The sequence below is a fragment of the Schistocerca serialis genome, chromosome 4 (genome assembly GCF_023864345.2).
Source record: "Schistocerca serialis cubense isolate TAMUIC-IGC-003099 chromosome 4, iqSchSeri2.2, whole genome shotgun sequence".
Classification (NCBI taxonomy): Eukaryota; Metazoa; Arthropoda; class Insecta; order Orthoptera; family Acrididae; genus Schistocerca; species Schistocerca serialis.
The window spans coordinates 150,973,178-150,997,811 of NC_064641.1; the positions used below are offsets into that span (position 1 = coordinate 150,973,178).

Genomic DNA, 24,634 nt, shown 5'->3' on the forward strand with positions numbered 1-24,634 from the left:
TACTGAAACATGAACTCAGTCATTGGACATTAAGATTAGAGAAATAACATTTATTTTTATCTTTTTATGACAGATACCAGTGTAAAGGTACACCCTTTTCTAACATGACCTTTTTTTTTAAAGAAGTAGCCGATACCATGATTAATTTCGAATCTCATATAGGTGAACATTATCTTGGCTGTTTCACTGAAAGAATTTCATATGATTTTGTATATGATGTATTATGTTCTAGACTAAAATGTATAAAAAGAAATTAATTTGTTACAATTGATACAACTACAATTACTCTTCTTTTAAAAATATTTGAAATTACCTAATGTCTGGCACATTTAAAATCATATTATTAATTGCACAATCTAACACTAATTATTAAATTTGTGGCGTAGAGCGCCATAAAAATTGATATTTGTTCTGTGCGTAAGTGTGCTATCTTTGAGGAGAGGGCTTTGGGAGAGCATGTTGGACGCTAAAGGCAGTTAGCCTCCGGACTTGTATCTGTGTAGACGCTAAGTGTGAATAAATCTGTATATGAGAGAATTCTAGTTGTTTACCTACAACTATACCATATTCCCTCACTGGTGACCCCATTTTTGTGTAATACACGTCCGAGTTACCGCCTGAAGGTTATTTACCGAATTATAAATTTTGCCAGCCATAATGGAGCTAGGGGCGTTCTCAGTTACCAAATACCGGTGCAATAAGAGAGCAACAGTATTTGACAGTAAAATGATGCCCTATCCGTCTAGCATACGACATTGCTTGTCTCTGCGTACGCGGACGTGAGGTCATCTCGGAAATGAAATCCGAAATATAGATTAAAATTGTTGTATTCCCGCCCGGGATCGAACCGGGGACCTTCTGCGTGTAAAGCAGACGTGATAACCGCTACACCACGGAAACGACGGTTCTTTTCATGTACCACCCGGAGACTCGTAATAGCAACAGTTTGTCTTCTGTGTTAGCAAGGGCATCGGCTACGAGCTCCCTCCGATTCGTGAAGTTCCTGTAGTAAAAGACGTCGATGAAAACAATCCAACCGCGACAGACAGGGAGAACGCTGGCTGAGCTGCAGCCCTACATGGTGAGACCATCAAAGGTGGCGTCATTCACATGCAGTGCGTCTTCGGAACGAATAGGCTCCTTGGTCTAGGGGTATGATTCCTGCTTCGGGTGCAGGAGGTCCCGGGTTCAAATCCCGGACGAGCCATTGCGTTTTGTACAACGGTGTGGTAACAAATCGCATGGCGGCGGCTGTTTCACGCATTTACAGGCCTCCAAGTCAGCGCTAAAATCCGACAACCAGTTCTGAAACCGTTTCGTGTTTCATTTGAGCCGTGTGCACCCTGCTGATGTAACGTTTGAAGTTGATTTAAATGGTCACAGTAGAGATCGTAGCAAGTGTCTTGCTGAGTGCGCCGAAAACGGGTTTCCGCCCGCAATTGAACCGGGGACCCTCTGCGTGTTAGGCACAGCACCTGGGCTCGGCGGCAGCTGCTGCTCTTTCCTTCCTTACGAGATACCGTCGATTCGCGCAGTCGTTATTGCAAAAGATGTCACCAAAGGCAATCGCTTCGTTAGCGGCACGGTGCCTGGGCTCAGCGGATTTCTCCATGAATGCGAGGGCCTTTGTTCAGCTCCAGACAATGGCCTTTCAGCATTCACCGCCACCCGGATTCCAGCAACATCTCTCCAGCACTCCTGCCGTCGTAGTGGACATGCCGCAAGAATCTTCGGAATCCTTCAGCCAGAACATGCAGTGGAATTCATCGAGTGCTGCCAGTTTCTTCCAACCGCCAACGGTCGTGGACTCTGGCTTTGTTAGCCTGGACCTTCCCACGTGTTCTCCACAGAGTGTTGGTTGGAACATTTCTACTCTTGTGTCGAACACACAATTCAATACAGTTCATGGGGTCGAGCGAGGTTTTGCTACTTTGGAAAATCCAGTAGTAAATTCAAACTCGAATCAGTTCCCGCCACGTGTGTATCCTTCCGCGCTGGCTAGTCAACAGGTGTTCAATGCTCGCCAAACAGCAAATATCAGACCAAGTCTGCATCCTAGTGGACGTGTGTGGGATCCTTGTGTTGCTTCTAATCAGGTCAACAATTCTGTGCTGGATAGTAATTACTCTGACATCTACAACCAGCCCCACCACTCACGGTCGAGTGAATACTGTGTGCATAATGGACATTCACCGGCGTACTTAAGCACTTGTGGATTCTCTCCGAGCTACCACGTCAATGAGAATGCACATTTTGACTATGATCCTCACACCGTTCGAGTGTCCGTCGCTTCTCAGCCGCCCCCCCCCCCCCCCCCCGGCGTCAAGTGAATTTCGCGATTCCCGCATTACGGGACGCCAATAATCCGGACTCACAATCTTCTGCATGCTCTACTTCCGTCCGAAGTAATAGGTGCACCTCCACAGTGACTGCAGTGCCGAATCTGCCGAAATTACCAGACTTCAAACCCGCTCACCCGGAGTTCTGGTTTAACCTGGTTGAGCAAACATTCAATGTCTGTGCTTTGGACAACGACGCACACTTCGCCTGCCTCATGAACCATCTTCACGACCGCGTCGATTTAATTTATGATCTGGTCAAAGCACCCCCCCCCCCCCCCCCCTAGCAGGGAAGTATGCTGTGGCGAAACAAACGATACTGGAGTGCATCTCTAAAACCAGGAGAGAAAATGTGCGACAGCTCATCTACGAAGAGCGTCTCGGCGACAGGTCTCCGTCCCAGCTGTGGCGGTGCATCCATCTTCTCGTCGATGAGCAAGTTATGCCTGATGACATGCTCGCAGAAATCTGGACTGAAAAGGTGCCTTTGCCTGTCCAGACTGCAATCTCTGCGTATGAAGATAGGCCAGTAAATGAATGTTTATGTGCCGCCGACAGAGCATACTCCGCCAGGCAACGTGAGCTCTGTGCACTGCATTCTGTACGTGACCGCACTAAGATGCTTTCTGACGCCATGCCCTTGTCTGGTGCTGCTGATAACAAGTTTTTTAAACCAGCCGCCCTGCCTGCACCTTCAACTCCTCGCAACAACAGTGCATCGGCCTCTGTGGAAGACTCTGGGGCACATACTCCGTCACCTAGCAACTACCCACAATGGCACAGGCCCGCCCAACCTTACTGTTTCTTCCACGCGAGATTCGGGGAGCAAGCTCGCAAATGCCAGTCACCGTGTTCTTACCCAAACTCCAACCGCAGGTAGGCTACGGTGCCACCTCCTGCGATGTAAACAACGGGCACCATCCCACGTTGCACTCCGTTTTGGACAATAACAGTAAGTGTGGTCGAGTCTATGTCCGCGATTTACGATCAGGTGTATGTTTTCTGGTAGACACTGGCGCAGACGTCTCTTTGCTGCAGGTTCGCCTAGCAACCAATAAAGTGCAACCACACAAAACAGTACTTCGTACAGTGAACTTGTCTACCCTACAGTGTTCAGGTTCCACTTTGTATACAGTGAAACTTTCGCCCGAGTGCAAGCTGGAGTGGACGTTTCTAGTGTCAGCAATTGAAGAACCTATTCTCGGAATTGATTTCCTCAAGCACTATCAGTTGTCACTAGATTTTGTGCAAAATACTGTGTTTTACCCCTCCCTTAACAAACATACTCCTTTTGCTTCGCCGAGTGACAGTTCGGCTAACACCAAACATGTGTGCTGTGCTAAGAAGTGTGTAAACCTATCCTTGGAGCTGCAATCTTGGACAAACAAGTGGCTAGTGGAGTGCGCCAAGTCTTCTAAGTTGCGGATGGAACGTATGGAAATGCTGCTGCATCTCCGCGACATACACCACGAGTTGGCCTCCACACAACAACGCCTCGCGGCAGTACAAGCAGACGACTCGTCGGCTACAGACAAGGTCAGTCCATGCCAATCTGGTGTTCCCGTGCCCGCGCACATTAACGACAATGTTGTGAACTCTGTAAACTGTGTCAGCACCCCCTTTTGTAATGATAGGGTATGCCCGAGTGCTCATGCTCCTTGCGTTCCAAATAGAAAATTAACTTGCCAAGCTTGAGGCAATGAACTATGGCCATCTGCTGTCCGGCCACGCCCTCTTGTGCCTACAGCGCTCGTAGCGGCACGGCCCGCTACCAAGAACCAGTGTACCAACCTCGCCCATGTTAACACGTGTGCGGCCTTTACGCACCCTACGAGCGGGTGGCACATCTGTACTTCCATGCCCTCAGCGCCACAGCTTGGCTCGTCCGCCACTGCCTGCTCCACTTCACGGACATCTGACTATCGTGCCGCGCCACGTATTGCAGTAGTCACTAACGGCACAGTTCATCGGTTACGTCTAACCGATGGGCCGCCCATATCGCAACGTCCACGCCGCCTCAAGCCGGAATTTATGAAAATTGCAAAAGAACAATTGGACGATCTGTTACAAAAGGGAATAATTGAACCTTCTTCCAGTTGCTGGGCTAGCCCTATCCTGTTTGACCAAAAGAAAGACGGTACTTGGCATATGGTCGGAGACTATAGGCGTTTAAATGCCCGCACCATCATTGATAAATATCCGGTCCCACACATCGCAGACTTCAATCATGCGCTCGCAGGTGCAAAGTACTTCTCTGTTTTGGACTGTAAGCACGCATTTCATCAGATTCCTATGGCTCTGGAGGACATTGGAAAGACTGCCATAACCACTCCCTTCGGGCTGTTCCAATACAAATTTATGCCGTTTGGGTTGAAAAATGCACCCCAAATGTGGCAGAATTTCATCAATCAAACTTTATCCCATCTAGACTTTTGTTTCGTATATATGGACGACATATTGGTTTTTGCTTCTACTTTAGAACAGAGTGAGGAGCGTGTTCAAGTCGTGACAGATATTTTAGCAGCCGTTGATATTGAACGGAACAATAAAAAGACTCAATTGCACCAGTCATCCGTCACATTCCTAAGTTATGTTGTGTCATTGGACGGTCTGACACCACCACAGGACAAGATCAAGCCTGTTCTCGAGATGCTACGCCCTCAGGCCTACAGGGAATTACGCAGGTTCATTGGAACAGTTAATTATTACCGGAAACATTTGCCAGCCGCTTCTGCGGTGCAGGCTCCTCTCACAGATGCTCTCGCTGGCCCACAAACTTCTGGCACCCACCAGGTACCATGGACACCAGACATGGACAAGGCATTTAATGAACTCAAACAGCTGTTGGCTTCCGCTGTCACTATTGCTCACCCACGGGCGGACGCCACAATGTTTATCACTACTGACGCTAGTGACAATGCTATTGGCGCATTACTGAGTCAGACATACAACGATGTTACGACCCCCCTGCAGCTTTTCTCAAAAAAGCTAAACAATGCGCAGAAGAAATACTCAGCATTCGACAGAGAACTACTTGCAGTTTACGAGGCCATAAGACACTTCAGAACTGATGTTGAGGGACAGGATTTCTATGTGCTCACTGATCACAAGCCGTTGGTTCCTACCATAAAAAATCCTGTGGCTGATCCGCCCCCACGACGCTTTCATCACATCGATTACATCTTGCAATTTACAAATGACATTCGCTACATCCGAGGAGCGGACAATGTGGTCGCTGATTTTCTCTCGCGTGTTGGTGCTGTCACAACCTTAATTGACTTAACAGACCTACCTCGGTTGCAATCGGCAGACCCCGATACCATGCAGTTAATTTCAGACCACAGCTCCTCTCTCCAACCGGTACGCTCTACTTTCCCTGGCATATCTGACTTAGTGTGGTGTGATGAATCGACTGGTACATTGCGGTCATTCATCCCTAAGCCCCTTCAACGCCAGGTCTTTGACAAACTACACACATTAACACACCCCGGTGTCAAAGCCTCCACCCGTCTGGTAGCTGAACGGTTTGTCTGGAGAAACATGCGCCGTGACTGTCAGTCTTGGGCAAGGGCATGCGTGGTGTGTCAACAGAACAAAGTTTCCAGGCACACTTCTCCACCCATTGGCTGTTTTGCCCAACCTCCAGGCCGGTTTCACCATGTTCATGTCCACCTCGTAGGCCCTTTGCCCCCCTCCGAGGGTTTCCGTTACTTGTTTACAACTATTGACAGGATGACTCGGTGGTCTGAGGATGTGCCTATTCCAAACATTACCTCTGAGACAGTAAGTCGAGCATTCCTAGATTCGTGGATCTCTAGATTTGGCTCACCTGTTTACCTCACCACTGACCAGGGGCGACAATTCGAGTCTTCAGTTTTCTCTGACTTATGTAAAATGTGTGGTATTGTCAAAATTCATACTTCTGCATACCACCCCCAAAGCAATGGGCTTGTCGAGCGATGGCATCGCACCCTGAAGTCTGCCCTGCGTTGCCATGACTCACTATGGACAGAGGCACTGCCCTTCGTGCTTCTTGGTCTTCGTGCGACTTTCAAGGAAGACCTCAAGGGGTCCGTAGCCAAGTTTGTATATGGCCAACCTCTGGTTTTGCCTGGAGAATTAGTCACTCCGACCCCACTTCCACAGCCCTCTAAACTCCCTTCACTTCTCGAGCGGGTGCGCTTGCACTGCAGCAAAATTCAGCCGCCACCTCCGGCTGCTCATACACCTCCGTGCATGTACGTACCATGCACGCTAGACTCTTGTGAGTACATGTTTCTCAGAGACGACTCAGTCGCCCTACACAGGTCCTTACAAGGTCGTCAAACACTCTGAGAATAACATGGATCTCCTCATAAAAGACTCTGTAACCACGGTCTCACTCAATCGAGTGAAACCAGCTTTCATTGAGCCTCAGGTGAACCTCCCTGATTCTGCTCCTATTTCTCCCACAGCGTGTTTCTCTGCCAAGCACTACTCCTTCTCCGCGTTCATCTAATTCGAGTGGCCAATCTTTTCGGGGCTTCACTCCTCACAGCCCTCGCAGTTGAACTGCCAACCACTCGGATTCTACCATTGTGTTACCATCTTTGTGTGACAGCTCTTTTTCACGCCGTTCAACTCACGCTGGCTCCTCGTTGCCTTCGGTCATGCTCCCTCGTCTGTCAGCTGATCGCCCGAGGATGTCTCCTGCACAGTCTAGTGCACCTGCCACCCCCCTCTTAGCAGATGCTTCCCCCTGCCATGGCTTTCCCACACCTCCCTGCCTCCCTACCATTGCTCGTACAGGTGCCATCCAGGAATTCACAACACATGTGCACCCTGATGACATACATAAATTATCTGTTGTCGTAGATGGCGATACAGTGTGTGTGGTACTCGCGTGTGACAATATTGAGGGAGGAAGTGCAGAATCTTGTGTGGTGCGCCGCTTTAAATTGAGCAGAAGTGCTGCGTGTGGCAATTTGCGTGCCTTTGTTAGGCCTTCTGGCAAGGTGATTCTCCGCCTGCCGGCTGACGAAGTGCTACACCTTCACTCCAGGACGGGACGTCGTCTCCAGCCGCCGGCGTCACTTGCTGACTTCGCCGTCGATGTACCAGGCTTCACCCCCCGGTCTCCTACCAGTCGACCACTTCCGCCTGACGCAGAAGAACTGTGCATTACCTTCCTAACTTCTCACCCCCCCCCATTCACAGGGACGTACTCCATACTGCGCGGGGGGGGGGGGACTATGTGGCGTAGAGCACCATAAAAATCGATATTTGTTCTGTGCGTAAGTGTGCTATCTTTGAGGAGAGGGCTTTGGGTGAGCATGTTGGACGCTAAAAGCAGTTAGCCTCTGGACTTGTATCTGTGTAGACGCTAAGTGTGAATAAATCTGTATATGAGAGAATTCTAGTTGTTTACCTACAACTATACCATATTCCCTCAAATTTATTTCAGGATTCATTTACAAAATAATGTTATAACTTGGTGATGATTCTTCCTTTGTCAAGCAAGTTTGTAAACTCTTCCGTTTTGTAAGCTCTTTGGAATATTCAGAATGAGACTTTCACTCTGCAACGGTGTGTGCGCTGATATGAAACTTCCTGGCATATTAAAACTGTGTGCCAGACCGAGATTCGAACTCAAGACCTTTGCCTTTCTCAGGCAAGAACTGTACCATCTGAGCTACCCAAGTATGACTAACGACACGTCCTCATAGCTTCAATTCTGCCAGTACCTCATCTCCTACCTTTCAAACTTCACAGAAGCTCTTCTGGGAACCTAGCAGAACTAGCACTCCTGGAAGAAAGGATATTTCAGAGACATGTCTTAGCCACAGCCTGGGGGATGTTTCCAGAATGAGATTTACACTCTGCAGCAGAGTGTGCACTGATATGAAATTTCCTAGCAGATTAAAACTGTGTGGCATACTGAGACTCAGACTCAGGACCTTTGCCTTTCATGGACAAGTTCTGCTAGGTTTGCAGAAGACCTTCTGTGAAGTTTGGAAGGTAGGAGACTAGGTACTGGTAGAACTGAAGCTCTGAGGACAGGTCATGAGTCACGCTTGGGTAGCTCAGATGGTAGAGCTCTTGCCCACGAAAGGCAAAGGTCCCAAGTTCAAGTCTCGGTCCGGCACACAGTTTTAATCTGCTAGGAAGTTTCTTTGGAATATTGTTAGTACCACAAAATTTAGTAGTAGCGGGCATGCCTCTGATGGAATCAGAGGTTTTTTTTTTTTAATTTTGTCAACAACAATGCAATTTGTGGTGTATAGAATTGGAAATTGTAAAAACCGTGTGATATTTAAAAATGTGACAAAAAATAAAATTCAAGAGTAAAACAGGCAAATCTTCAAACATTATCTAGTCATTTGGAACCCACTACATCAAAATTTCAGCCTCAAGAATTTACCTCCAGTTGCGAGAACTGCAGCCAACAACTAGACAAAATGAACATAAGTAAAAAGTTCTTCTTTTTTATATCTTAAGCCTCTCGAAGCTTTCGAAACTTTTGCAGAGACAGAGACATTTAATGGTGATGTCTGGGTGAGTCAGGTTACACCTGAAAGACCCCTTAATAGCTAGGCAGGCAGATCTGTTAAAATGGTGTTTTGGAAGAAAGGTGTGTGTTGTAGCAACATCCATCCCTGCCAAACATGTGTTTTCAAAAGCTGGTCAAATTTTTACTAACAGACGAAACAGTCTGTCAGTGAATAAAGTGAAAAAAATACTGTTCTTAAATGTGAATGGAACGCTTATCTGAGGATTATTTTAAAGTATTTCGCTTGTAAATATTAATATAAATTATGGTACATTAATGTGTAGTTCCTTTTTTTGTCAATACATGAAGAATGAATGTTTTTATATGAGTGCAATGAATAAGTACGCATCATGGCACTGACAGCACAGTGGCACTGGTGTTTTGGCATGGAGATGCATATGGCACTGGCAATAAAATTTGCATCGCTACCACTGGATGACATCAAACAGTTGTTGAGCACAAAAAACATTGCAGGAGAATTCATGTAGAGCAATGGTAGTTTCAGCTGATAATGGATGGTCTGGTGCATGTCAGTGGTTTGACTGTAAGGCACCATTGCAAGGTGGGTGTGGCATGGAGTGGAAGGAATGGGAGTGTGGGTGTGCAAGACAGGCAGGAAATGCGGCTTGACATGGGGTAGCATGTGATGAGGCGGGTCATGTCGTGGCACGGATGGCTTCAGCATCGTACTGCGATGTGCATAGAATTTGACTAACTGTTCAAAGAACAGCCATACATGTGAGTGTAGTTCTGGGGCCAATGCGGTCGGTATGACTTTCCCAATGTCATATGTCTGAGATGGTGGAAAATGGATGCACATGAGCCCCTGGAACTATAATGAAGAAAGGTACAGTCCATCTATTATCCAGCGGCACTGTCTGTGTGTCATGGAGTTTGTGCAGATGTGCAGTCATTTGTGGCATGGCTGATGCAGGTTTGATGTCACTCAAACTAGAAAGCAGCAGCATCTGACCTTGCTGAGGCAACGTAATGAAAAATGCATTCTTGGAGTCCATCACTGGTTTGGTGCTGGGTGCGGCTGATGCAAATGCGAAGCATAGTGCTGGACTGAAAGCAAGTAAGTTGTGATGCCTGATGCCTGGTGGAGTTGGGATATGAGAGACACCACAGTCTGTCTCGTGGAACTCGCATTTAGTCACAATGGTCAGAACAGGATTTGCAAAATTGGAATGCAGAGATATTGAAAGATGATACAAACCTTGACCCCACAGTCTGTTGTCAGATGAATGATGAAACAGAACAACAGAGTGGTATGGTGCAGGCCACTGTTGTTCAGCCTTAAAAGCACTGTGGGAGGTGTCCATATGGTTCAGGTCATTAATGTGAGTGTCATAATGCTCATCATCACTAGCATTGGAACCTGTGATGTTTTACCCTGTGTGAAAGTCGAAAGTACTTAGATCAACATTTGTTATGGAGGCAGGAGTCCATTGTTTATTGTGACTCTCTGCTGTGCTTTTGTCTGAAATATCAGGAATAGATTCATTTGGTGTCAAATCTGGAATGTTTATCATAAAATCACTCAGTAAATTTGACACTCATCATGGCACAGTTCACTCGCTGGTATCAGCAGCAATACAAGATTGGTCCAAAGATGTGGCAAACAATGAAGGCATTGTCGCTATATTATCCAGCCCTTTAGTATTGTCCAGGCCTTGGTGGATATTTGGTGATTTTGCACATGGGTTGGAATTCATGAGCACTGGTTGAGAGATGTTGTCGATATTGCCAAAGAAATGGTGAAGTTGTATTATTTGTAACAGCAGCATTGTTGATGGCGTAACTGGCGCAGCAGGTTTTCAACTTAACAGATAAAATTTGGAGTGACATGTAAATTCAGGGTAGGGGTATTGCCAGTGTGATAGCAGGATAGTGACACAGCATAGAGACACTGTTTCCACGCCATTTATTAGTAAGCACATATACATAACATGTGCAAGCATTACGGGTATACACAGCATACTAACTCCCACTGCCTCATGGGGCAGCGATCCTCATTTAGAGTCAGAGATGTTATGCCACCAAAACTCCGTAACGTTATTCCACATGTTGTTGAAAGCAGATATCCAAAATAAGGTAGGTGGTGAAGAAGTATGCATTTATTGGTTTTACTAAATATTTTTAAAAAACTTGTAGCAATAAATTACTCAAGCAACACCTACTGTAAAATCTTGGTAACATTGCGTGAAAGTTTCATTGTCATATAGTTATTATTAGAGGAGTAGTAAAAGTTTTCTTATAAAATAATTTTTTGTATTCTTACCCAATGCTGTGGGATAAGAGTTTGTGGCCTGGGGGGAACATGCATACTTTTACCCCTTATTGAAGGAGATACGAAGGATTACAAATAGGTACATGGAGAAACAGACCACGAACTTTTATTTTTCAGGAAATTCAAGTAGTAAATGTCATAACAGTCTGAGATTAAGGCCAAAAAAGTTTTTATTGAGGGAAATGCAGCGCCACTCTATTGCTTGTCCTCCCTCCAATGAAAAAGTTTTTGTAAATTGGCTGAGGTGCTCACTACCTTTGCCAGTTTTAAGACTTTTCTTAAAGTAGCCTCTAAAAGCCCAGTAGCTTTGGCTGCTTGTAGTATTGAGCTCCCACTTTCAATTAGTTCAGGAAGTTGATGGTTGGTTGGCTCTATTAATGGCTGTTGAGTTGATGTTCTTGATTGGTTTCTGGAAAAAAATAGCACTCTCTGATTATGTTTGAGGTGTGTTTGAGAATAGGGTTGTTTGAAAAAACCACCACCCAGTGAAAGAAAAACTACAAAAAGAAAAATTAATTTAAGTTCTCTAAGGTGAATAGTGAGGCATCTAAGGTAAGTAAACATCAATAAAAAAACCTAGAATTTGCTAGAAGGGACTGCACAAGAGGTTAGGAGGTAAAAGTTCACATTATATTCTTGATAGGGTAAATATATACCCTGTGATCTTTGACCTCCATTAGATCTGTGTACTTCTACCAATTTCCCCTACACCTTTTTATGGAAATCTAAAGATAACGCACTAACTACAGTTGAGGAGATCAGGAGGATACCGGAAGCTTATAGCTGACAGTTCTGGTATCTGTTTTTTACATAGATTTAGGTACACCCAACACTTAATGAAAACTATACAAATTTCACATAAAAAACATACAAAAGTAACTTACAACACTTTCTCCGGTTGTGAGAGCTTGACTGCCACAAGGTGCAGAATAGAACTCAGGATATATTACATATTTACTGCCTCATGGAAGAATGCTGCACTCCTGCTTTAGGCAGTGGCTGCTCATGAGTCTACATTCTGGTGTTCACAAATTTATAGATTTAGATAAATTTGAGAGTGTGAAATTAATAGCATCTGCTGTACAATAGTATGGGAAACAGGAAAACGGATAACTGAATACGCAACAAACTGTTCCCATATTTGTTTATACATACATATATTTCAGCACAAAGAAAGATACACGTGTACACTGTGACGCCTGAAGGGAGGTAGTGTGGGCGTCAGCGTCAGAGTGAGTAGTGCGAGGTGGCAAGCGCACGACTGGAAGCTCCATCTCAGTCAGGGCAGAGTTCGAAGGCACAGTGACAGGCTGCAGGTCCACATCGTAATCAGACAGCCAGCTGAGGTGGATGATGTTTTGACTGGCCTGGGAGCAGAGGTGTGGGGAGGGGTGCAGCATGCGAGCGTGCCTGCTCCTAATGCAGGTCAAGCCATCCGAGGAGATGAACGCACGAACTCTTGATAGATCGCACTCTCAGGGGAGGGACAGGCTATGCACTATCTTGACATCCAGTTCCTCGTTGAGTGTCGAGTCTGCAGGATCTGTGAGGAGCAGGAGCACACAGTCATCAGAAGTGACAATCGACACATTTTCGATGCAGTTAGGTGGTAAATTGCAGCGCAAGTTGAAAGTCGGGGAGCAAGTCTCTGCAGTAGATGAAACATCATCAAAACCTGCGCATGGGGTTGATGACGACATGCTTGGGAAACCCGCAAACTGCGGTGACAAATCATCAGAAAGAGAAGACCCTACCACGGGATAACTCATTATCAGGCTCGGCAATGGAAAATTTGTCCATATGGTTCAACTGGGACAGCAGAGGGGTGTCAGAGTCTACAAAAGCAGGCTTGAGCCTGTGTAGTGAAACAGTCTGCGGGCAATCTTTAACCATAATGTTGAACGTCATCTCGCCCCTCCGGAATACTTCAAAGGGGCTGAGGTATGGGGGTAGCAGGGGTTGTCTAACGGAATCGTCCCTGAGCATAACGTGGGAGCATGTGTTGCATGAGGTTGGCATGTAAGTGTCCGGCGGGAAAGGACTGACAGGCAGGTGTATCTGTGCATGTCTAAAGTGGGTGCCTATTCTACAAATAAAGTCTGGGGAGGTGGGGAAATCCTTGGGTGCTTGAGGCAGGATAAGTTCCCCATGTAGAACCGGGTTATTGCCAAAAACGAATTCGGAGGTGGTTCCCTGTAAATCAGGTTCAAAGGTCGAATGGAGACCGTGTAACATCCAAGGAAGCACCTCAGACCAGAGGCAGTCATGGCACCCAAGTCCTGTTTTAAGGGTGTGGTCCTATCATTCCACTAAACCATTGCTTTGTGGGTGGTAGGCTGTTGTATAAATTTTTTTAATACTGCAAAGGTTACATAGAATCGTGAAAAGAGCAGACTCAAACTGTCGACCCTGGTCATTGGTGATGGTGGACGGGCAACCGAACCTAGCGATCCATGATGAGACGAATCCCTTGGCCACAGTTTCTGCTGTGATGTTGGGTAAAGAAACAGCTTCCACCAACGAGACATGCAGTCGATTGTGGAGAGGATATATCTGTGGCCCTCTAACGGTGGCAGAGGGCCAATAAGGCCAATATGTACATGACGAAAACATCCTTGTGGAATGTCAAACTTGCCAAGGGGGGGAGAGGTGTGGCGTCTGATTTTGTTGCATTGGCAGGAAATGCACCTGTGTGCCCAGGTTTGACAGTCCTGCTTAACATTTTTCCAAACAAAATGCTCGATAACGAGGCATGTGGTGGTGCAGATGCCAGGGTGGGTGAGGTTATGCAAGGCGTCAAAAGCTTGTCGGCGCAACATGGGAGGGAGCAACAGCTGCAGAGTGCCGGTAAAAGAGTCGCACCACACTTCATCCGAAATGCCGGGGAACTTGGCTTTGGTAAACACAAGCGATGTCTGAGGATCTGTGAGGAGAGCTTGAGATTCCTCGTCAGAGGCCTGGAGAGCAGCTAGGTTGGATAAATCAATGATAAGTGAGACAGTATTGATCCATGAAAAGAAATCAGCAGGGATGTTTTCCGTGCCTTTGAGGTAGCGTACGTCCATAGTAAATTGAGAGACCAGGCTGAAGTGGTGGAAATGCCCAGGGGGTGGATCCTCGAGAGGGTTGCAGAAAGTGTCTGCCAGTGGTTTGTGCTCAGTAAGGATGAAGAAAGAATGGCCCTCGATGTCAGGTTGAAAGTGTTTGACGGCTTCATAGACCACCAGAAGTTCTCTATCATAAGGGGAATATGTCTTCTGTGCTGTAGACAGTTTTTTAGAGAAGAAATGAAGAGGTGAAACCGTGTCGCCTTTGTGTTGCTGTAATACTGACCCGACCGTGAGGTCTCTGGCATCCGTAGTGATGAACATTTTGGCAGACGGATTGGGGTGGGCGAGTACGACGGCATGAGCTAATGCTGTCTTTAGAGCCGAAGGCCTCTAGCGTAGGTTCAGTCCAACAGGCTGGCTTAAGGCCCAAAGTCTGTTTGCCAGACAGCAAGTCCATCAGGGGGGCCTGCACGGCAGTGGCAGAAGGTAGATGTCTACGGTAGTAATTTATAGTACCCAGGAAACATCGGAGTTCTTTGTACGTAGCTAGGGGTGGCAATGACGTGATAGCCTGCACGCGGGATTTGGGAGGCTGTATTCCGTCTGTGGAGGTGGTGTAACCCAAAAATGTCACAGAAGACTGACGCAAATGGAATTTATCTTTGTTGACCTCGACACCATTGGAGTTTAAGGCCTGGTGGACCTGGGTTAAATGATCTTCGTGGTCCTCAGTCGACTTGCTGAAAATGAGGGTGTCATCCAGGCATGCAAAGCAGAACTAGAACTGTCATAAGATTGAGTCAATGAAACATTGCCACATTTGTTCCGCATTCCTTAAGCTGAATGGCATGAAGTTGTATTGGAACAAACCGAGCTGCACGATGATAGCAGTCTTTGGAATGTCTTCCAGCGCTACGGGAATCTGGTGACAGGCACGTTTACAGTCAATCACACTGAAGATTGTGGTGCTCGATAACATATGGGTGAAATCGTTTATGTTTGGCACTGGGTAATTGTCCATGATGGTACGAGCATTTAAGCATTTGTAATCACCACACATTCGAAAAGAACCATTGTGTTTGGTGACAAGATAAATCAGTGAAGACCAATTGCTGTCCAATGGCTGCAGAATGCCTGCCTCCAGAAGTTTCTTAATTTGCTGCTGGGCCGCGCGCGCAATTTAATGGGGTTGAGGCATCTAATCTTGTGCCTAATAGGAGGGCCAGCAGTGGTAATTATCTTGTGTGTCGTTCCGTCAGTGACGGAAGAGACAGAACAGCACACGAGACTGAGTAACATCCTGACGTCAAGTTTTGGGACGAGTGGGGTTCGATTAGGTGTAGCCATTAGCACAAGTGGGAAAAGGCAGCATGAAAGTCACATGCCTATTACATGAGCATGGCATGCGCTTGTATGGAGAGGTCGGCTGCGTGTGCAGCATGGAGCGGATCGGGGCGTGCAGCGACTGTCTGTTGTTAGCTTTGCCTTGAGTAACCGGCGTGGGCAAGAGAGGCATTGGCATCATGCGGGGAGCAGCAATGGCCACTGAATCACGTGGCTGGCGCACAAGAGAGGGGGAATGTTTACCAGCATGTGGGGCGGCTGCCTGCATGGTGGGTGTGTTCACATCGTGCGCGCGACTGTCATTAGAAGCACTGTTTGAAAGATATGGCACTGCACGTAGCGGGCGTGTGGCGGGTGCTTTGGCGTTTCTTGGAAGTCCTGCTGTCTCATGGTAGGATAGGCTGTCCTGTAACCCAGCACTACACTACTGGCGTGAGCGTGTTACTAGTAAACATGTCCCGAACAACGGCCAGTTGCAATGTCCCTGATGAGTCACGTAAGCACGATATGTCAGGCACGGTCGGTACCATGGGAACAAACGGATGAGTGGCGCCCTCCGTCTTAACTGCAACACTTCACTGTCCACCACTCCCACCATACTATCCCTCCCCCTCCCTGCCCCAGCCTCCTCCTTACCTCCACCCAGTTGCCACTCCCATCATGCACTGGTGCTCCTGCTCACAGTGTGGTTTCAGCTCTCTGAGACTGCAGACACGTGTGTGTGTGTGTGTGTGTGTGTGTGTGTGTGTGTGTGTGTGTGTGCACACGCGCGCACGCATGTGTGGATGTGTGTCTACTGCTGACAAAGGCCTTAATGGCTGAAAGCTATAATTGTGTTAATCTCTTTGTCCATCAGTTTGATGGAAATTAACATACATAGCAATACTTAAATGGAGAATTAAAGTTTATTTGCAAGGAAACCAACCATTAAAACTTCAATGTAGGAGTGGTCCACTCATAAACATTACAGGTTAACCTTCCTAGCAATAACAAGAAACAATGTACAAAGTCATTTTAAAGAAAATAATCACATAATAATCAAACAAAATCAAATAAGTCAAGGTATACCATTACTGGGGCCTCTTAGGGACTAATAGACACCGTAATTTGGATATGCACCAAATGGCAGAAGGCAGTTAAAATGTACATGTGTAACCCAAAGGCCTGCTCAACATGGAGCAAGCGAGTGTGCAAATACAAGCACGCACACACACATTACCTGCATGTACATACCTTTAGGCTTAGCGCAGCTTTAGTTACAGGTCAAATCCAATAACTCGCCCCAGGAAGGGCCATGAGGTCTACAACAAACAGAAGTCATGATCAGTAGTATAAAATACTCAATGATAACAAATAATGATTTCAAGTACCAGATTAACATTGCAAAATATTAGCTTGGCACTTACAGAAACCTCGGATTGGCACACACAGCCCCAAAGGGGTTGCTGAAAGGCATAAAGGAACCAAATTCCTGGTCACCTTACACCAGGGCAGAATTAACATTCTGTAAGTACAGTACCTACTGAACAGTCTTCATATATAATTTCAAATAAATGCCAAGGAGGCTAATAGCTTCAGGACTCCAGGTAGGCACCGGATAATAGTGCCTTCCTGCTCATATCTGCTAACAAGTCGTTTAGTACATCTCGGTGTATGGAGTAGACCACAACTGACTGATGCACTTCATAACCAGGTTACATTCGATAAGAGCTGCTCCTTGCCTGCTAACTCTCTGGTATCAATGGACAATACTGCAGGAAAATGCATTCCCCCATAGCCCTACAGTCAATAGTTTCATCTCACTGCAATTACCGGGACGCCGAGTACTCACCCCATCTATCCAGCTCCATGTCCCACATGCCACTCACTACCACATTGTCCCAGAGGGAACACATAACCAAGCAAAGATGGTACAACAAGGGCCAGAATCGATAGGACATGCACGCAAGTGGCGCCAGTAGGATCGCGCATGTGCCCTCACAGAAGCTGCAACAGCTCAGCGACCTATGTGAAAGGACAGTCTAGTAATTAAACCACATACCTGTATAAACATATTCTGTTTAAACTAGAAGTCACCAGTAAGTGTAACATATCTAGTGACCTTGAGTGATTGGAAGAGGCTTATTAAAATTACATTGAGTATAAAGGTGAGATCAAATTGAACATTAAAGAACAAGAATAGGTGTCAATGGTTTTCAGATCTCCATGGAAAAAAAACCAGCTACTCTTAGAAATAAAGAAAACAGATACAGAATCTAAGAAATCAGAAGGGAAAGCAATTTCAGAACCTTGGAAAGCAACAACCAAATTTTTGCAATCAGAAATAAAGCCCAGGAATATTAGTGTAGATTCTTTGAGGAAGGACAGAATAGACATCAGAACAGATGTTGGTTCAAACTGGAATTAGTTGGGAGGGACCATAATCCTACTAAGAGGGAGGTTTATGAATGCATCAGTATATCAGCAGGTGAATTGAAATGACAGAAAAATAGAGTAGATATCAATACTGTTATTATAAGGGTTCAGTCAAATGAAAACCAAACACCCACCACAACAGGACAATGAAATGGTTCCATTCAAAAGTAACCACCACATGTGTTAAGACATTTATCCCACTGGGAGACAAGACAATCAGTTCCTGTTTCGTAGGACACAGTCAGCTACTGACAAATCCACAGCCGCACCCACTCTTGCACTTCCTTGTCCAACTGAAAATAACATCCACATGTCTTTCTTCAGGTTGTCAAAAATGTGAAAATCATACAGTGAAAGATCCAGACTGTATGGAGTATGTTGTAGTGTTTCCCAACTAAATCACTGAAGTGGAGGCATGAAACGTGGAACCACAGTCAGTGCACAGTGCTATGAGGACACTTTGCAGAAACTGTTATGGGTCATAAAGTCAAAACACCCAGGAATGCTGTCAGACACAATCATTCTGTTGCACGATAAGGACTACCTCCACACTGTTAATTGGATGAAAGCTATGCTTCAGTGGTTTGGTTGGAAAACACTGCAACATTCTCTGTAGAGCCCAGCTTTTTCACTGTGTGATTTTCACAACTTTGGTGACCTGCAGATGGATATTGGTTTCAGTTGGATGAGGAAGTGCAAGATTGGGTGTAGTAGTGGACCCGTCAGCGGCTGACGGCATTCTCTGAAACACAGATTGATCATCTCCAGCTCCTAGGGGGATAAATGCCTTAATGCATATGGTGATTACTTTTGACTGGAACCATTCCACGGTCCCATTGTGGCAGGTGTTTGGTAGTCATTTGATTGTGTCTTGTAGTTCAGAAAATTATTGTCCAGAAGAAATATGTAAGAAAAGGATAATGAATATGATGAAACATTGGCAAGGAAAATAGAGCAGGAGGGAAACAAGAAAGATAGTGATTATGACAGTTGAACTGAGTCAGATGAGATAGAATCAGGTGATGAATCTAACGAAGGTGGCAGAAGAGATTATAGTATCAAAGAGTAAAGTTAGAAAGGAAAGAAATGAGCAGCAACCGATGTGATTGATTCAGATGAGGAAAATGCCATTAGTATATATATAAACGGAATATGCTACAGATTGAAACAATGACAAGGAGAAACAGGGTCTTATGGAGCAAAGGTACTGAGTTAAGTCTTGGTAAAAGAAGGAGCAAGCAGCCCTCTTGAGCAGCACCTACCACATGCTGCTGTCTCTTTGTTGCATGCAGTGGCATCAGCCCAGTCAAACAGGAGGTGGTAGCCAGCAGTAGCCTGCCCTTGCCCACAATGGGCAGCTGGCAGGTTGTGATTTTCCCCAAAGGTTGTTTGATTTGATTAGATTAGATTAATTATTCATTTCATAGACCCAAAAAAGAGGGGATCCTCCTGGGTATGGAACATGTCAGATAAACACATTACAAAAATGTAATTAAAAAAATTGAGTTTCATTAATTTTAATGATCCTCAGTCAATAAACAGTAAAATTATGTACATGAATTGAAATTAAACTTCTAATATTTACAAGTTTAATACTTACATCTGCTTTCATTAAATCCATCATTCCACAGTAGCTAGTTACTTGGCTATTACAACCAAGTATTGTCAAAAATTAAAGTATAATAAATTTTCATTAAAATGGTCTACTGCACTTGAGAAATTCATGGATGGAATAGAAGGAGTTGGCCACCAAACATTCTTTTCAACTATGTTTAAATTGTGCCTTGTCTGAAACTAAACTCTTAATGTTTGCTGGTAACTTATTGAAAATATATGTTGCTGAATACTGGACTCCTTTCTGGGCAAGAGTAAGTGATTTTAAATCTTTATGTATATTGTTCTTATTTCTATTATTGATACTGTGTACTAAGCAGTTAGTTGGAAAAAGAGATGCATTATTTACAACAATCTTCATTAAGGAATAAATATACTGAGAAGCTGTGGTTAGTATGCCCAATTCTTTGAATAGGTTTCAACATGATGTTCTTGGATTTACACTACACATTACTCTTATTATACATTTCTGTTCTCTAAAAATTTTTTCTCGGTTTGTGGAGTTCCCCCAAAGTATGACACCATATGACATAATGGAGTGAAAATAAGCAAAATATGCCAGTTTTTTTATATGTATATCTCCTATGTCTGACATCATTCACATTGCAAACACTGATTGGTTTAGGTGCTTTAGTGGTTCATTAGTATGTCACTCCCAACTGAATTTATTATCAAGTTGTAATCCCAAAATTTTACGCTCTCAACTTCTCCTATTTCCATGTCATCATATTTTATACACACACTAGAAGGAAATCTCTTGGAAGTTCTGAAGTGCATATTGTGGGTCTTTTCAAAGTTTAATGACAGTGAATTGGCTATAAACCACTTATTAATGTCAGTAAAAATTTGATTAGCTGCCCTTTCTAAATTTATATTTCATTTACTATGTATTGCAATGTTTCTATCATCTGCAAATAAGACAAACTTGGCATCTGGTAATGTAACAGATGACAGGTCATTAATATATACAAGAAAAAGTATTGGACCTAGTATGGAACATCGGGGAACACAACATGTAATTTCTTCCCAGTTAGATGATGTCTGATTGCTTACTGCTGAAGTGTTACATAATGACACCCTTTGTTTTCTATTAGTAAGTTATGGCTGAAACCACTTTGCCTCACTACCAGTGATGCCATAATATTTTAATTTACTTAAAAGAATGCTGTGATTCACACAGTCAAAAGCCTTTGACAAGTCACAGAATATGCCAGTTCCCTCTAATTTGTTGTCTAATGAATAAAGGACATTTTTACTGTAAGTATAAATAGCCTTAGAACCCTTAAGAAGCCCAAACTGTGACTTTGACAGTGTGTTATTTTCACTAAGGTGCTTAAGTAGTCACTTGAACAGAACCTTTTCAGAGATTTTTGAGAAATCTGGCAAAGGTGAGATCGGTCAGTAATTTGACAGCATTTCTTTGTCCCTTTTTTGCCAGTCCGGGAATGTTCCTGTGATAAGTGATTGATTACACAAATAACTTAAGGTATGACTAAACTCACATGAACACTCTTTTATTAACTTTGTTGATATGTTACCACAACCACTAGAATGCTTTGATTTCAAGGACTTTATGATGGATTCTATTTCTTTGGGTGAAGTAAGTGTCAATTCCATTTTACTGAGATTGCTTGTGTGCACTGGTCTCAGATATTCCATTGCATTATCTTCTGAACCTGACAACACCATGCTATCAGTAACAGAGACAAAATACTTGTTTAAGTGGTTTGCAACACAACATGCATTTGTTACCAGGATTTCATTTATTTTTAGAGCTATTTGTTCCTCCTCATTTCTGGTCCTACCTGTCTCTGGCTTAACTATATCCCATATTATTTTTTATTTTATTGCTGGATGTATTTATCTTTTCTCATAATGCAGGTGTTTAGATTTCTGGATAACCTTCTTCAATATTTTGCAGTAATTTTTGTAATGAGCTATAATGCTAGTGTCAAAGGTGTCCCTACATATCAGAGAGAGTTTCCTTTTGGTCTCACATGATATCTTTATCCCTTGTGTGATCTATGGCTTCATGGCTTCTTATTAGACTTATGCTTAATTTAAGTTACCTTCAGGGGAAAACAATTTTCAAATAAGGTGCTAACTTTATTAATGAATGTTTTGTATTTTTCATTTGTGTCTTGTTTACAACATCCATCCAATTAATTTCTTTGAGCAATCTCCTAAATTTCTCAGTTTTTGACTGTTTTATTGGCCTTCTGTACTCCATTGTGATAGATGTTTTACCCTGACAATTTTCAAAATTTAATGTTAGGTGTTGCATGTCATGGTAAGATAGCCCATTTACTACTGGTTTTGTAATGTGGCTTAGTTGCGTAGAATTGTCTATAAAGATGAAAGGATAGACTTCTACTCATTATATAGAGGAGACACAGATTCTTAGACGGGCACAATGAAAAGACTTTTTGTTATACTTGTCTGCGACTCAGTGTCTCCTCTTTATGGACATTAGCAATCTATCCTTTTTCATAACGTTGTTGTTATTTCACCCTGGACATTCCAAGTGTGAATACCTTGTTACTTTGCAACTTATTACTAATGAAATATTTCAGAAACTGGTCTTGTACAGCACAAGAAGAACCACAAAATCTTTCCTTTAACCTTTATGTGTTTGAAAAAGTATTAGCTGGTCTATTATCAAGCTGTTCCTGTTAGTCAGTAAGCATATACTTTTTACCATTTCAAGGGAAGTTACATAAGTTATATGAAGCTTTGGAAACAACTTTCACCATATTAACTTGTAAGTGTATCCACCTTAAACAGATTCTCCACTTCTAGGTGAGTATATTGAAAGTATTTTCCACCACATGATGTGCCCTGCATATTTGTTTACTGAAAATTTCTTTGAAGGATCTTCCCTTTTGTAATTTAAACCTTTCATCATCTATCAGCATATGAGAGATCCCATCTATGTTACCAATAGAGTTAGGAAATTGCCTCCATTCCATGAAGCTAATCTCAATTTTCTTTGAAATTTCCTCCATTGGTTGAGGTAATTATGGTCATCATAAAACATTGTGCAATTCTTGACGGACATATTTGGCTACATGTAGACAGTTGTTCTTCCCATGTAGAGTGAAAATTCAGTGGTGTGGTGTGATTCAACAGTGGCTAAATATTTGTAACTGCAGTTCAAATGTTCAAATGTGTGTGAAATCTTATGGGACTTAACTGCTAAGGTCATCAGTCCCTAAGCTTACACACTACTTAACCTAAATTATCCTAAAGACAAACACACACACCCATGCCCGAGGGAGGACTCGAACCTCCGCCGGGACCAGGTGCACAGTCCATGACTGCAGCGCCTTAGACCGCTCGGCTAATCCCGCGTGGCTGTAACTGCAGTACCAGCAGCTAACCGGTCAGCTGCATTTTCAAATACACACACCACTAGCTATGCTGCTGCATTTCCTACTGCCATCACTGCAGCATGATGACACTGCCACTAATGATTACGCTACTGCCAGTGAGATGCAAGCATACTACCCTCTGTGGACCATAGCGGTGGGTGTACTTAAGTTAGAACATTCATTCATTGAGCCTATTTTGTGTGTTTGTCAGTTGAGTAACACTTAAAGTCTTTCATAGTGGCCAGGGTGCATCATCTTCTAAATAGAAACTGTATTGAACAGTGACAGATTTTGAAATCTTTTGTATCTGTACATATTTCTACATTCAAATCTACTGTTAGCAACTGACGCTGCAACTACAGAACAAAGTTATGCATTATTTTTACTATTTGATATTAGATATAGAAATAATTAATATCTTGTGACGATGTTGCCTGCTTTATCTCTTCATTGATTGTCCTTGGTGTTGAAGTATTGGCTGAAAAAAAAGGGGTAGAAGTTCAACTACTGTCTACTGTAAATGATGTATCCAACAGATGCACATTTGCATTTCACAGTTTTTTACTTTCACTGTTCACAACCCCCCAATATTACACAGTTATATGGCCAGTGCTATATTGTTTTAACTCTCCATAAGTCTCATTAATAGTTTGCAGTTGAACAGCCACATACTGCTACAATACATCTATGACCAGTGAAAGCCTAACCACACAGTTCACAGTCTTTCAGATAAATTGAACAGACACTATCATTTCTTTCACACACAGCCGATTGGTGTAAACTTATTTCACTGTTAAGTTGATACATTGTTGTCATTCTAACCAACACAGGTTCCTCATCTGAAACTCGGCCGTGGACTGACTGTCTCACAACAAAAAATCAGGCCCTTATACGAGGGTCACTCAAAAAGAAATGCACACAACTTTTTTTTTAAATCCATCTTTTATTCTACATGTTTGAAAGTTTTACAGTGTGTAGATACATCCTTTAGAAACAATATTTTCATTTCTCCACATAATTTCCATCGCTCTCAACTGCCTAACACCATCTTGGAACCAGCTCCTGTATACCCGCATCGTAAAATTCTGGACCAACCTGTTGGAGCCACTGTTTCACAGCGTGCACAAGGGAGTCATCATCTTCAAACCTTGTTCCAAGAAGAGAGTCTTTCAGTTTCCCAAAGTGATGATAGTCACATGGGGCCAAGTCAGGACTGTAAGGCAGGTGTTTCAGTGTTGTCCATCCAAGTTTTGTGATTGCTTCCATGGTTTTTTGACTGACATGTGGCCGTGTATTGTTGTGCAACAGCAAAACATCCTGCTTTTGCCAATGTGATCAAACACGACTCAGTCGAGCTTGAAGTTTCTTCAGTTTGTCACATATGCATCAGAATTTATGGTGGTTCCACTTGGCATGATCTCCACAAGCAAAAGTCCTTCGGAATCAAAAAACACCGTAGCCATGACTTTTCCAGCAGAAGGTGTGGTTATGAATTTTTTTTTCTTGGGTGAATTTGCATGATGCCACTCCACTGATTGCCTCTTCAACTCTGGTGAAAAATGATGGAGCCATGTTTCATCACCTGTCACAATTCTTCCAAGAAAATCATCTCCACCATTCTCGTACTGTTCCAAAAGTTCACTGCATACCGTTTTTCTTGTTTCTTTGTGAGCCACTGT

General features: G+C 43.9%; 2 non-coding genes across 2 annotated transcripts; one reads left to right on the forward strand and one right to left on the reverse strand.

Annotated features, from left to right (window-relative positions):
• Positions 1-827: 827 nt before the first annotated feature.
• Trnav-uac (transfer RNA valine (anticodon UAC)) lies at positions 828-900 on the reverse strand. The gene has a single exon. It is a non-coding gene; the product is annotated as a tRNA-Val (tRNA).
• Positions 901-1,135: 235 nt separating this feature from the next.
• Trnap-cgg (transfer RNA proline (anticodon CGG)) lies at positions 1,136-1,207 on the forward strand. Its single transcript has one exon. It is a non-coding gene; the product is annotated as a tRNA-Pro (tRNA).
• The last annotated feature ends 23,427 nt before the right edge of the window (positions 1,208-24,634 follow it).